General features: G+C 40.1%; 1 protein-coding gene across 4 annotated transcripts in view; it reads left to right on the top strand.

The window, feature by feature from the left end:
* The first annotated feature begins 3412 nt into the window (after positions 1-3412).
* LOC110946397 (protein ABHD18-like) overlaps positions 3413-14591 on the top strand; it is a 50832-nt gene continuing 39653 nt past the window's right edge. Inside the window, exon 1 of one of the 4 annotated variants that reach the window (XM_051952300.1) lies at positions 3413-3442. The gene's annotated coding sequence lies outside the window, so the exon portion shown is untranslated. Of the gene's footprint in view, positions 3443-12143; positions 12794-14591 lie in introns of those variants that run through there. The other 3 variants (XM_051952303.1, XM_051952299.1, XM_051952301.1) reach the window with 3 other exon arrangements.

The raw sequence follows: 14591 nt of genomic DNA, 5'->3' as shown, positions 1-14591 counted from the left end.
AAAGCCTGGTACAGGAGCCTGTTACTAGAGAGAGATTAATCAGATCTAACATTGAAGAATTAATTAAAGGTAAAATCTCCTTGAAGAGTCTAGTTGGGATAGGATCTAAAAGACATGTTGATGGTTTGGATGTAGAAAACTGTTGAAATTAGTTCAGAGAGACATATAGGAGTGAAGAATTCTAAAGATTCATCAGGTCTAACAGCCAATTCAAAGCATCTGTGACATTTGTAGGAAGGGCAGATTAATTTGATCTCTAATCAGAACTATTTTATGTGTAAAGAAGCTCATGAAGTGAGCAGTGAGGCTGAAGCATTATTAACATAATAATCCACTTCTGTGGGGGGTAAAATAATAATATTTGCCTTCTGATTTATCAGTAAATGTGCTGAAGTAAACAGTGAGGGTATTATTTCCTTAAATTTAGATACTGAATTGTCAGACAAAAACACCTACGTAATGATGATATTTGTTCTCAGCTGCTAAACAATCCTTTACTTTAAATTGAAATGTTATCATAAAATGTGGTCAGAAGAAGAGGGTTCTGGGAAATACTGTTAACTCTTCAATTTCTATGCCATAAGTCAGGACAAGGTCAAGAGTGTGATTAAAACTATGAGTTGGTTTATTTACATGTTGAGAAAAAACCCAATTGAGTCTAATAATGAATTAAAAGCTGTTGTAAGGCTGTCGCTGTCTATGTCAACATGAATGTTAAAGTCACCCACAATAATAACTTTGTCTGAACTGAGCACTAATTCAGATAGAAAGTCTGAGAATTGAGATAAAAACTCAGAATAAGGAGCAGGAGGACGATATATAACAACAAATAAAACTGGTTTCTGAGCTTTCAAATCTGGATGAGAGAGACTAAGAGTGAGATTTTCAAATGAGCTGTAATCAGGTTTAGGCCTCTGGTTTCAGTTTTAAACTAGAATGGTAGATTGCTGCTACTCCTCCTCCTCGGCCTGTGATTCCAGGAATATGACAGTTATATATGACTAGGGGGAGTTGATTCGTTTAGGCTAACAAATTCTTCCTGCTGCAACCAGGTTTCAGTCAAACAGAACAAATCAATCTGGTGATCAGTTATCAACTCATTTACTAGCAGAGATTTAGACCAGAGAGATCTAATATTTAACAGACCACATTTAATTGTCCTGTTTCTTTGCTCTGTTGAAATAGTGGTATTAATTTTTATTACATTTTTGTGGTTACTATTTCTTTTATATTTTGATTTGTTTAATTTATTGAATTTTGGGTGGTCGGGGGACAGACACAGTCTCAATAAAATTAACTGAATTACTGGAGGGTGACAGCTGTGAGGAAACTGCAGAGAGGTGTGTAAGACTACAGCTCTGCATCCTGGTCTTAACTCTGGGTTGTCATGCTTTAGGAGTACTAATAATAATCAGCCATATTCCTAGAAATGAGAGCTGCACCAGCCAAAGTGGGATGGATTGCCGTCTCTCCTAATCAGACCAGGTTTTCCCCAAAAAGAGCTCCAATTATCAATAAAGCCCACGTCGTTTGATGGACACCACATAGACAACCAGCGGCGAAACGACGACATGCGGCTAAACATGTCATCGCTGGTCAGATCAGGCAAGGGTCCAGAGAAACTACAGAGTCCGACATGGTTTTGGCGAAAGTACACACCGATGCCACGCTAATTTGGTGACCTCCGATTGGCGTAACCGGGTGTCGTTACCGCCGACGTGTATAACATCCATCCATCCTCTGTACACCGCTTTATCCTCACTAGGGTCATGGGGGGTGCTGGAGTCTATCCCAGCTGACTCGGTGAAGGCAGGGGACGCCCTGGACAGGTCACCAGTCTGTCACAGGGCTACATATACAGACACACAATCACACTCACATTCACACCTACGGACAATTTAGAGTAACCAGTTAACCTCAGCATGTTTTTGGACTGTGGGAGGAAGCCGGAGTACCCGGAGAAAACCCACGCATGCACAGGGAGAACATGCAAACTCCATGCAGAAAGATCCCAGGCCCACCCCGGGATTCGAACCAGGGATCTTCTTGCTGCAAGGCAAAAGTGCTAATCACTACTCCACTGAGCAGCCACATGAAATAACAATCTTACTATATTTACGATTATCTTTAGCCAGCAGTTTCAAATTTAAAATTAAAACCTTATTTCGTTATAACCATTGAGCCTGTCTGTTTGTCTGTGCTTGGGTTCTCCACTACACGATCGTAACAGTCTCTGTGTCGGTCATTTCAAAGAAGAGGTTAAGAAACAAAGAAAGCAATGAACCAAGGAATAGCCTCTACAGTCAGCAAAAGGTTTTCAACCAAGTATTAGAAATGAAAAATTTACTTTCAGTTATTTAACATGTCCAATTAAACTTGAGCCCCTGAAATGAAGGGATTGTTTTAAAAATGCTTTAGTTCCTCATATTATGTAATGTTTTTGTTCAACCCACTGAATTAAAGCTGAAAGACTGCACTTCAACTGCATCTGAATTGTTTCATTTAAAATTCATTGTAAATGAGAACTTGTTCTCAACTGATCTTACCTGGTAAAATAAAGAATTTTAATGAAGTACTGTACAGAACCAAATCAGAAAAACTTTCTCTGTCCAAATATTTATGGACCTAACTATATTGTTCTTCATTGTAGTAAATCCAATTGTTAATGCTATAGAAAAAAAAATTATCATCTGGGTCTACAACCTGTTCTGAATCCCGCGTATTATATTCCGTGAATTCAAAAGTTCTCAGTTCCTGATGATTGTGCTTATTTATGCTCTCCGTTAAGTGCTTGATATCGTTTCCAGATGAAGCTGAATGAGTTTTATTGGTGTGCGTCATGGCTGTGAGGATGGTTATTACCAAATAGTCCAGTCAATACTGTTCACTGATATGGCTCTAGTTCCTCCATTTTCTTAATCTCAGTCTAAAGCCATGTAAGACACATGGTTCTTTAAAATACTGGTAATGACGAGACTGCATGCTCTTACTTTGAAATGCTTTCTGAAAACAGCAGTGACAAACTATTAATTTAGAAGGATGGAAGGTTTGTCTCAGACTTTTTTTGTGGCACTTGTTTGTGTATTTGCAGATCTATTTCATATTTTTGAGAGTTGACTTCTTCTTTGCTATCTATAAAGTCATCAGATACTACTTGTTATAAGAGAAACTGCACAGAACAACTATATTTCTTTTACGTACATATAGTTGTAGCTAATATTAGGAATTATAACATGAGTGTTGATTGGTGGTTTGGGACGCCATGAGGAGGTTTGAGCTTTATTTTGAACGTTGGGACCGGATGTTTGTACAGTTGGAAAGCAGTCCTTCCAGGAGCTTGACGTAGTGTCGCTCTTGTCATTTCTGCTTTCGGGACGGCGGCTGTTAGCTCGCTGTTTAACAAACCCACAACAGGATATCAAACGTTTGTGTACAGTCTGAGGTAGTATGACGCTGCTGTTTCTGTCTGTGTGTCTGCCTGTCTGTCTCTACATCGTCTGAAACTCTGTAATGAACGCTCATAGCCACGTTAGCTAACCTAACGCTAGCATTAAGCAGAACTTCAAACAGCAGTCAGAGCTGGTGGGTGCTGTACTGTCATTGGATTTCATACTCGTATACTGAAAAAGTTACAGTCTAACGTTAGTTGCCGTCAGAAAGGTTACTTCAGTCATTGGTCTGAACATTCTTACCAGCTCTGCTATGAGTACAAGCTGTCAGAATGCCATTCGTCCATACCTGACTTAATACACCATTCCCTGCATTATTCATAATTATGTCTTCTTGCGTTTCTATTATGGCACAAACTGAAGCTCCTTTCGGACTGACTATATGGCCAAGACATCAGGGTCATTCAGCCTGCTTTTTCCACCGGGATGTCCGCCATTATTTAGCCAGCGGTCGTTTTCCTTCTGTCCCTTCTCTGCTCGTGTCATTGTGGTGTGTGAAGGCATGAATGAAGGCTGGCATTCAGGTAAAACCAGGCTCACATATCAAGTGCTTTTAATGTTATATTTGATGTAAATGTTTCATAGGGGATGCTTTGTTGCCAAAGAATGCTTCATATGTAAGATATGTTTAGGAGTGCTGTAAGTTGCAGTGGGTCCAAAATTAAATAGTCTTTGACTATGCACAAACATTACGGTCATGTCAGTAGATTAACTGTGTTCGTCTAAATGTGAGCTTATTAGAGGTACCGTATTTTAGTAATCCTGTGCACATGTGCAACTTGGTGTGTACTAGTTGGTATGACTACTGCCACAGTAGCTAAATTACCTTATGGTTATTCTGTCTCAAAAGATCAGGTTCTGTCTGCTTGACTGTCTCTGATTTCCTTGAATTTTTTAGCAATCATAAAGTATGGATATTTACATTGGTTTCTGTGAAATTTTAGATTGAAGTATTAAGTACTCTCCAAGATATCTTTAAAAATATATATATTGCCTGTCGACTCTTTCAGCATGCTCATTTGCACATTGAAATTTGAGGGTACGTTTTAAAGGCAACATGTCAGGAACTTACGGAATATAATTCCTCAACAAGCCACTGATTTAGAATTTGAGAAGTGCTTTTTTTTTTTTTTTGCAGCTGTCAAGAAAAATCCTATCCCAGCAGATATTAGCAATAAAATAATGTTGCAGAAGTCAACTAGTAATATTTCTGAACATGTGTATTTGCACATCACACTAATATGAAGAAAAACATGGATATTAATCTTAATACAAAATGCTTGATCACAGAAATGAAAAAGTTGTTTTCATTGAACTTTTCTAACTGATTGAGCAGGTGTGACAGGGTTATACTTTGATTACAGGCATATAATGTAATGTTTAGTCACTTCAGACATTCAGCTTAGCACATTGACCTCCTACGTATTGGAAGGGATTCTTTAAGGTGAATTCTTCACAAATTCATGACAATGGTCTTGAAGGCCAAGTTAATTACCTCCGCCAAGGAGGTTATGTGACACCCGGCGTCTGTCTGTTAGCAAGATAACTCAAAAAAGCCTGGGCAGGTTCACATGAAATTTTGAGGGGATGTAGACTATGGTAAGAGGAAGAGCTGATTTAATTTTGGTGGCAATCTGGAAAGGATCCTGGATCCTGGATCACTTTGAATTTTTTAGTATGTTTTACTATGTGGTCCAAAATAGGACAAAAACATCATAGGTTAGTATGTCGTCTAATAAATTGGAACAAGGTGTCCAGATAGCTCAACTGGTTCAGAAGGTGATTCATAAACAGAACTGTGTCAGAGATGCAGGTTTGATTCCAGCTCATGATCCTTTACTGCATGGGTTTCCTGTTTTCCTCTCTATCCTTGGTGGAGATCTGCGCGCTCTGAGTGCTTTTCTAGTTCCTAATGGAACACAAATCAAGAGAATCCATTTGAATCCTATTAAACAATTTCTACAATTATCATGAGATTGAATTTACCACTTCAGTTTTGCTTACAGAAGCAGGTCAGATTATGATTAAATATGTCAAGGCATGTAAAGTCTCGACTAGAAAAAAACACCCTATTTCAATAGATCGACGTATTTAATTGTTTGTATTATGTTGATGTTGAGTCATTCCATCTCATTTCAACAAATCTGAGGAAATTTTGTTGCATGACCTCCTCTGATCATCTCCAAACTTTTTTTTTAACTATCCCAACATAAGAATAGATTACTTGCAAAGTTTTAACATCATATGATTGCTATTTGCTAAGTTATAAAATATTTAAATCCCTATTTTTCCACTTGGAAATTGATATGTTAGGTAGAAAGGCTTGATTTAGGAAGATAATACTGGGAACTGACTGATGATATAGACTTACAAGTGATCTGAAGGGTTCAAACACCTTAACAATAGAGCAGGAAAAAAAAATTTGGAATGAATATACCCATTTCTCTGTGGTACAGGGCAATTTAAAAATTTGGCGAAAATGGCATTTTTCAAGAATTTAGGCATTTTTTTCACAAATTTTAATAAGTAACAAGGTTCATATGTTATAAAAATCTCAAAGTACCTTAAAAGTTCTCTCTAACCTAAAAATATCCAAGAGCTAGCTAGTCTCCTTAGACCTCAAAACGATGCCTATTTATGAAACAGACTGAAAAACACCATACATATATTGGCACAGAAACCAATGTGGGACATGGAGTAGAAACATGAAACTTTGTCTGTATAACAATAAACATCCGAATAATTGATATCTGAAGTATCAACATTGTTTCTTGAATCCTTCATGGCCAATTTAACCAAGAAATGCACTATGTTTTATAGGCGTTTTTTTTTAGGAATTCTAACTAATATATTGCAGTTAAAATGAGTTATATTGCCTTAGGTCCCATGTAAAACATGTAATTTGTCCCCAACTTATCACACCACTATTTCTGTCCTTTGAACTGCTTGAATTTCTCTGAAATCAGGCCATCATCTGCACCAGATATGTGGTACTGTCCACCACGGCGTGTTGAAGGAGCAGTGATTGGACAGAGGATGTGGGCTGTAGGCACCCACACTACGTCATCCTTTCTAGGCCATGTGAACTTCTTGCTGGGACCTTTTGGGTGCATGAATTTCACTTGCAAATCTTCAAATTCAGCTGATAAGTCAAATACGATACCGAGGCTGTCCTGAGAATGCAGTCTGGGAGTGATGCCATTTCTTCTTATTCAGTTACTGTATGAAAGAAAAAACAATGTCTGTATAATAATTAACTTCAGATATGCCCTTTGTAACTTATACTACGATGCTGATGCTTCAGATTCATCTTTCATCTTTAGTTGGTCATGTAAATGGTTCCTAAAAACAAAAACGAGGATCAAAATGTATAGTAAATTGATTCAGCAGTTGCTCATCTTTGGCACAAGAAACAAATATGAAAGTAAGTTCACACATACTTCACACATACTAGTTCCTCCAAAAAAAATTTGAACCGCGTACCATGTATCCCACATGCACTTTTTAATGCCTAAAGTTAGGCTATTTTGGGTCTACACCTGAGTTCAACAGCCTATAAATCAATAAATAAGCTTTATTTTAATGTTTTAAAACTTTTACCTTATGCAACTTTCATTAGTAAAGAAGAAAATTCATTCTTTCAATGTCTTTTCACAAGAATAAGTCCTAAAATAGAGGCATGAAAAACCCAAAATAAAGTCGCCCATGAAATAATAAGGATATTTTGGGAAATTCCACAGTCCAGTATTTTTTTTATTTTCATTCATTTCTATACTTTTCTCACCAGAAGGGTAAAAGTTTTGGAAGGGGAAAAAATTCTGACCATGTAAAAGGAGTATAAATTGCTTTTTTTAGTAGTTTAAAACCCTAAAATCATAGGCGAGGATTAAGTTTGGACTGACTATGGGTATTAGATTAGATCATTACTGCTTATACTGTATGTTTATAACCATAATACTTTGCATTTGTTCATAAAATTACCCAAATAAAGCCCAAAAAATTTTTTGGGAGGATCTGAGAAAGTGGTGCAACAAGCATTTGTTGAATTGACATGGAATGACTCTGTTCTCCAAACCGGTCAACCTGTTGTAGCTCAACAGGTTGACCTGGTTCGAGTCCAACCCATGGCCATTTACTGCATTTCCCCCACTCTTCTCCAAACATTTCCTGTCTCTTGCTCCACTGTGCACTATAATAAAAAAAGCCAAAAGAATTTTTTTTCTCGTAATTATACTTGGGGGGGGGGGGGGACCTTTAAAAGTTCCAGATCTCCGTTCTCCTCGGATTAGACCAAGTAGCAATGTTTTTGTTTTGTCATACTTTGTTTTTTTTTTGTGTTGTTTTTTTTTTTCATTTTTGTGACCAAGCACTTTATATTAAGATTGTGTGTGTGTGTGGGTGGGTGACATCCAACTACACATGATTCAGAAAATGTCACTAATTGACTTCTGAATCCTTAACTTTTCAACTTTTATTACTTATGTACTCAAAACTGGCACATGATGGGTTCATTTTTTCAGTTAAACTTAACTCCCCCATATTCAGAGACTATTTGATGGACTTTCCCAATATTTAAATCCAAACCACCGCCATATGACAGAAGTTCCCTTCTTTTAGGTACAAGCTCGTCAGTTTGAGCTGGTTGTTCGTCATCTTCTTGTTTAGATTGTTCTTCTGAGTCGAGTCCACCATCTTCCTCTGTAGCTGTTTGTTTTAGCCGCGTGCAGTGTTGCCAACTCCTCAGTAAGGAAAGTCGCTATTGGCTGTTCTCGAAGTCGCTAAATGACGTCATCGCCTAATTTGCATATTTCCCAGGTTGCATGTAATTGTAATCAGCGTTGTAGGAGAGAGGCATAACGTTGTGGAAGAGACCAAAAAGTGAGTATAAAACACCCAAAATATGTTTTTTTCACAAGAGGCTAAATGCTGTGGTTTATTTTAGTATGACAGTGAAGAAACATTTTCATTTATATCCCGCTCCGTAAGTCTGGATGGGATCTGTAGTGACTTTGTGCATGTGTGATTCATCTGCCGTCTGGAGGGATGTGTCCTCTAATCAGACACTGGGACTGCTGTGGGGTTACTGGACTGACAGCCTGTGCTCTGGGAGGGGGAGGAGCTCACAGCAGCACCTGCTGCTGGTTGAGGACAGTAACTGCTGAATTATCCCAGTTTTCCTGTCAGTCTCCAAAACGGCAGAAAAAGTCGCTAGGACGCTTTGGAAAGTCGCTAGATTTACCGAGAAAGTCGCTAAGTTGGCAACACTGCTGCGTGCCTGGGCTTGCTGTAAGGCACGTCGGTGACGTAAAATTCTGCCGTAAAGCGTGTTTTGTGACACTGCAATATAAACAATAGGATCTTCACATAAAACGATAGACATTTTCTATCACCCAGATGATATCTATCGTCATATCGCCTAGCCCTACTCTGTCCATTCTGCAAAAGTGGTTGCTTGACTACCTCAGAATCTGTTTAAACTTTGTAGGAATCGTCTTTGGCATCTGAAACTGACGTGCCTTTTTTTTTTAAAGCTGAAATTCCAACATTTCCATGATTCTTCACCCAATGGAAATTTTCAGTAAATCATTTGCCTGTTGGAAATGGAACGAGCTGTCACTTTCAGATGCCCCTTCCATATTTCTTGAAGTGTTTGTCTTAGAGTCTGATTTAGTATGTGATTTGTAATGGGACTCTGACGCCTTGCTGTCAGACGTGTGACAGTGCCACCAAGCACTGCTTTTCTATGGCTCGTTGCAAAGAAGTTCCACCTTGATTTCAACTTGAAATCACTCTCATGGTGAAGGAGGTTGCAGAAATTTTTTCTTTTGTAATTCTTAGGTTGGACAGTGCATCATCGCTGAAGTAGTACAGCATATTACCCCACTGCCCTCTAAAAATCATCAAGACCGTCACAATCTTCTATGTTTCCATGGAAGATGTTGCAAAGAGTACAGAAATGTTGAAAGTGCTATCCAAACATGCACAGACAATCCCAGGCCCAAGAGACAACCACTCTTTCATCCCAGATGGATGATGGCCAAAGATCAGCAGAGTGTCTGGGCAAGCTAAAGTATTATTCTCCTCAAGTGCAGTGGCACCCTCTGCTCCAAAGGTGCATCCAAGCCAGCATGTACACTGTTTCCTCTACATTCATTCAGCAGCGGCAGGCCGCCATTCCTAAATCCTAGCTGCTGCTCCTTCAAATTTCTTTTTTTTTTCCATTTTCTTTTTTTTTTTTTCAAAACACCACCTCCACATGTCTCCACCTTCACAGCAGAGTCCTGCACTGTTTTGGGTACTCGCCAACACTAATGTAAACGGATAACTATCTTGCTCAATCTGTACTCTTTGATACGTTGTGTTAATAGGACGTTAATTACTCGCGAGAGTGCGGCCTTGCAAGTGATGTCACGTCAAGCACCTAGGCACCATGTCGGAGTCAGAGGAGTGTTGTCCTGGAAAATAGGGCAGCGACTTACCGGAGAAAAGTTAATAGCTTAAGATAACTCATAGCAGATTTTACAAGTTAAATAGACACTTGCAAAATATTGATGGTCAGCTAACGCTACGTAACATATGGGTAGTTTCAGTTGATTGGCCCCAGTGCCAACTCAGTGTTGATAACGCCAATAAACTGATAGCATTAAGCTAATATGTACACCATGATGTAACTGCTGACTGCATTTTCATATGAGTTTGTTCAAATGTTGTTGTTTTTTTTTTTTTTTGTGACATTCAGCCTTTAAGCAAAACAGTGAGTCTTGATTGCTAGAATTTGCACACTCTAGGACCGGCATGGGCAAACTATGGCCCCCGGGCCACATACAGCCCTTTGGGCTTTTCAATCCGGCCCGCGAAATAATTTTGTCAATATTAGAATTGACTAAATTACAGTAAAGACCACATTCATTTGGCCTTCCCCTGCAGTATCCAATGTTTCTGTTGACCCCACTAGATGGCGCTCCAGACACAAGTGACCTTTGTTGGTTTATTTTCTCTTCTTCCACTTTGCAGCTGCATTGAGCCCTGCTGTAATGATGAGTTTATCAAAGAAAAGAAAAGTCGACAGTGAGTGTCGAGTGTTTCACAAAGAGTGGATTACTAAATATTTTTTCGCTGAAGTCCGTCCAAAGGCTGTATGTCTTATTTGCAATGAAACCGTTGCAGTTTTTAAAGAATAGAATATCAGCTGGCACTTTTCCACGAAGCATGCTAACTACGCTAGCAACCAGTCAGCGCCAGAATGGACAGCTACGGTCAGAGGCTGCAGCCAGTTTACAGATTCAGCAAAAATGCATTTTTTTTTTTCTGCAAACTACGACTCAAGAGTCAAACCCGAAGGCAAATTATTTGCAAGCATTCAAAATAGCAAAGGCTAGCAAGCCTTTTTCTGAAGGGGTGTCTTTGAAAGAATGCATGGTAGAGACAGCAGGTCTCCTGTGTCCAGAGAGCAAAAACCAATGTGAAAAAATTAGTTTATCACTCAGGACAGTTCCTTTGCTCATTTCCTTATACTGGCAATGCTGACAGAGGCCAGTCGACATGTGATGAAATATAAGGAATCACTAGACGACCTACACGGAGAATTCTGCCGTCGGTTCTCTGATTTTGAAGAAATTGACAAGACCCTTCAGCTGGTATCATGTCTCTTGTCACAAGACCCAGAAACGGCATCACAGGAGTTGCAGTTGGAACCAATCGATCTTCAAAGTGACTCGGTCTTAAAGGAGAAGTTCAGCTCCCTTCAACTGAATGACTTTTACACTTCACTAAGTGACGCCAAGTTTTCAAACATTTGAAAGATGACACAGAGGATGCTGGTGTTGTTTGGATCTACCTACATGTGTGAGCAGACGTTCAGCGTGATTAACATCAACAAAGCACACCACAGATCAGTTAACTGATCAACACCCCAGATCCGTCCTGAGAAATTGACACCAGACTTTGATGCACTGGCAAAAAAGGGTGACCAACAACACTGTTCCCACTGAAACTTAATGTGAGTATTCTTTACTTTGTCAGTGTTGTCTTTAACATGTAATTCATATTAGTTTGCACAGTCTCCAACCATCTGATGCTGGTCTGGACCGTCTGTCAAATTTCAAAAGTCAATGTGGCCCATGAGCCAAAAGGTTTGCCCACCCCTGCTCTAGGACATATACTTCAAGAGATATGGATATCTGAAAGTTGTATCTCATTCAATTTCCGACTCGCAAGTGATTTATTGAAAATTTCCGTTGGGTGAAAAAATTATAATTTCAGCTGTAAAATTGGCAGATGTCAGTTTTAAATGCCAAAAATCATTCCTACAAAATTTCAACAGATTCTGAGATGGTCAAGCAACTGACCTCCCCTAATCTTGCTGAGTAGACATGGAATGGCCCTTTTATCTTTAATAGTTTCTGACATGTTATCGTTCCAACATCTTACATTTTATGCACAAAAACTTGCTGAAGTTGCATACATTAATGGAAAAAAATTAAAAACACTTACACTCAGAAATCATACATAAATCAGACGTAGTTCAGCAGAGGTTCTTTGAAAATATGATGATTTGAGACGGAATGACTGATCCGTCCTCACCTTGCTTACTAAACCTATTGCTCTGTGTGCCATGATGTTAGTGCTGATGTGAATGCTTTGGACCTTTTCAGTATGACCTCAGTGTTGGTTTGCATACTGTGTTTTCTTAACTCTTCTCAGCAAGGAAAGGATATGTAATTGGTTGTATTTCAAATCTTTGCTTAATGGTCTCTAAATGATAAAAATAAGGTTAATAGAAAAAGAAGGAAATTGGTTCTCCTAGTAAACTGGCTGAATTGTGAAAGTCATGGGGGCTCAAGGCAAACCGTTTGTAAGCTCTAGTGTTTCACTTTTGTACACAAGCATTTGCTGTACTTTGCAAGGATGGGGGGAAAGGATGGAAAGTGGGGCAAAATTTTTCAGAATGTAAATCTGGTGAATGTTAATGTACTTAATTTGAAAAAGGAAAGATGAACTCGAAATATACAGGAGAAGAACATATCGTTATGTTAAGGCAAGGGTTGTGCAGTGCGGAATCTATTTAGCCAGCCTACAGCAGACAGTTGTGGCTTAGGTAGTAGGTGGGTTGTCCATTGATCACAAATTTTGCAAAACTTATGATTTTCAGTGTGGTTGATTGTTATTTGAAGGTTGTTATTGTTTCACATCACAAACGGTAACACGTAGATCGAGATGGGGAAGGAAAAAAAACAGATAGTAGCGGCCAATGAGAGGCGTATACCTAAATCCCAGTGGAATGAACTCTGGAAGTTGACAGGCCTGAAGATGGAATGGGACATTGTTCTGTCTCTGCTTGACAGGTGGGTAAATATTAATTTTGCTATATTTCACAGAACCAAGATGCTTTTTTGTGAAGCTAGCTGTAGTAATGTGAGAACTGTCTGGAGCTGGTGTTTGCTGTAATCACATGCATCTAAAAAGGCATCAGTTGTGACTCAACATTTTATTTGGTTGCACTGGTATGCCTAACATTTGGTGTGTGTGTGTAGCTGTGGTGTGCAGGTCAACCTGTGAACTGGGCAAAAAGCCATGCTTAACAGAAAACATTGAGTCAAAATGTGAAAGCAGATGGTCTGACTTGGTTATAAATCAGTTACATTATGTGTAGTAAGGTGGGCTGTGCTTATGCTAGCCCACCTCTGTTACTCTCTCAAACATGAAGCACTGGAGAGTGCAGGGCCTCTGTTGAGTTTCAAGGCTCGTTTCCCCATCTACATGCAGTGTTACATCCCAGATCAATGATAAGTCTTGTGCAGGTTGCTGTGATTTATTGCTCTGCTGAGCATTGTGAGCTCCTGTTTGTTGCTCCATAAACCTGTGCTAAAATGCTCAGCACTTTGACTCACAGGTATTTCTGTTGGTTGTTGGCCATTAAGATTGAGTGACTGCAATGTGATGTTCTATTTTAAATTCATGTTAATCTATGTACAGATGAGTGCTACATATATTATTGATAAATGTCCATGCTGGATTAGCCTAGTCTGGTTTTGTGAGTATTTGCCTTATCAGAGACAATTGTGAATTACAAAACAAAGTACATGCAGTGTTTTGATGTCTTTCAGCACTTTATTGGTGCTGTTGCATTTTGGTAGTGTTTTTTTTTTTTTTTTTTTGGCTAAATATCGGTGCTCTTGTTGTGTCCTGCTGTTGCACACTATTGTCCATGTTCTTTCATATGCCAACTATTGATTTGGATCATCAGGCCACGTCTGCTTTGGAGAGGTGGCAAGAGCTTGTTTCATTCAGGAGGGGTAGGCCATACATTTTCCTCCGCTTATCAGGGGCTGGGTCGCGGAGGCAGCAGGCGAAGCAGGTCGTTCCAGACGTCCCTCACCCCAGCAATGCTTTCCAGCTCTTCCTGGGGGATCCCGAGGCGTTCCCAGAGCAGACAAGCTATGTAATCCCTCCAGCGAATTCTGGGTCTACCCCGGGGTCTCCTCCCGGACGGACGTGCTCGGAAAACCTCCAAAGGAAGTCTCCCTGGAGGCATCCATATCAGATGGCCAAACCACCTCAACTGGCTCCTTTCAATGCGAAGGAGCAGCAGCTCTACTCCGAGCTCCCTCCGGATGTCTGAGCACCTCACCCTATCTCTAAGGCTGAGCCCAGCCACCCTACGGAGGAAGCTCATTTCGGCCGCTTGTATCCGCGATCTTGTTCTTTCGGTCACTACCCAAAGCTCATGACCATAGGTGAGGGTTGGAATGTAGATGGACTGGTAAATCTAGAGCTTTGCTTTACGGCTCAGCCCCCTTCTTCACCACGACAGTTCGGTACAACGCCCACATTACTGCTGATGCCGCACCAATCCGCCTGTTCATCTCCCACTCCATCCCCCCCCCCCCCAACCCGAAGGGAGCAATCTACCGGTTTCCGGCAGAGAACCATGGCCTCTGACTTGGAGGTGCTGATCGGCAACCCTGCTGCTTCACACTCTGCTGCAAACCGCTCCAGTGCGTGCCGGAGGTCACAGTCTGAGGACGCCAACAAAACCACATCATCCGCTAAAAGCAGAGATGCGATCCTGAGGCCCCCAAACCGAAAACCCTCTCCACCACGACTGCGCCTTGAAATCCTGTCCATGAAAACCACAGGCAG

This window comes from Acanthochromis polyacanthus, chromosome 8, assembly GCF_021347895.1.
Source record: "Acanthochromis polyacanthus isolate Apoly-LR-REF ecotype Palm Island chromosome 8, KAUST_Apoly_ChrSc, whole genome shotgun sequence".
Taxonomy (NCBI): Eukaryota; Metazoa; Chordata; class Actinopteri; family Pomacentridae; genus Acanthochromis; species Acanthochromis polyacanthus.
Note: the sequence above shows the minus strand (reverse complement) of the source record. Positions and strands in the feature narration are given on the sequence as shown.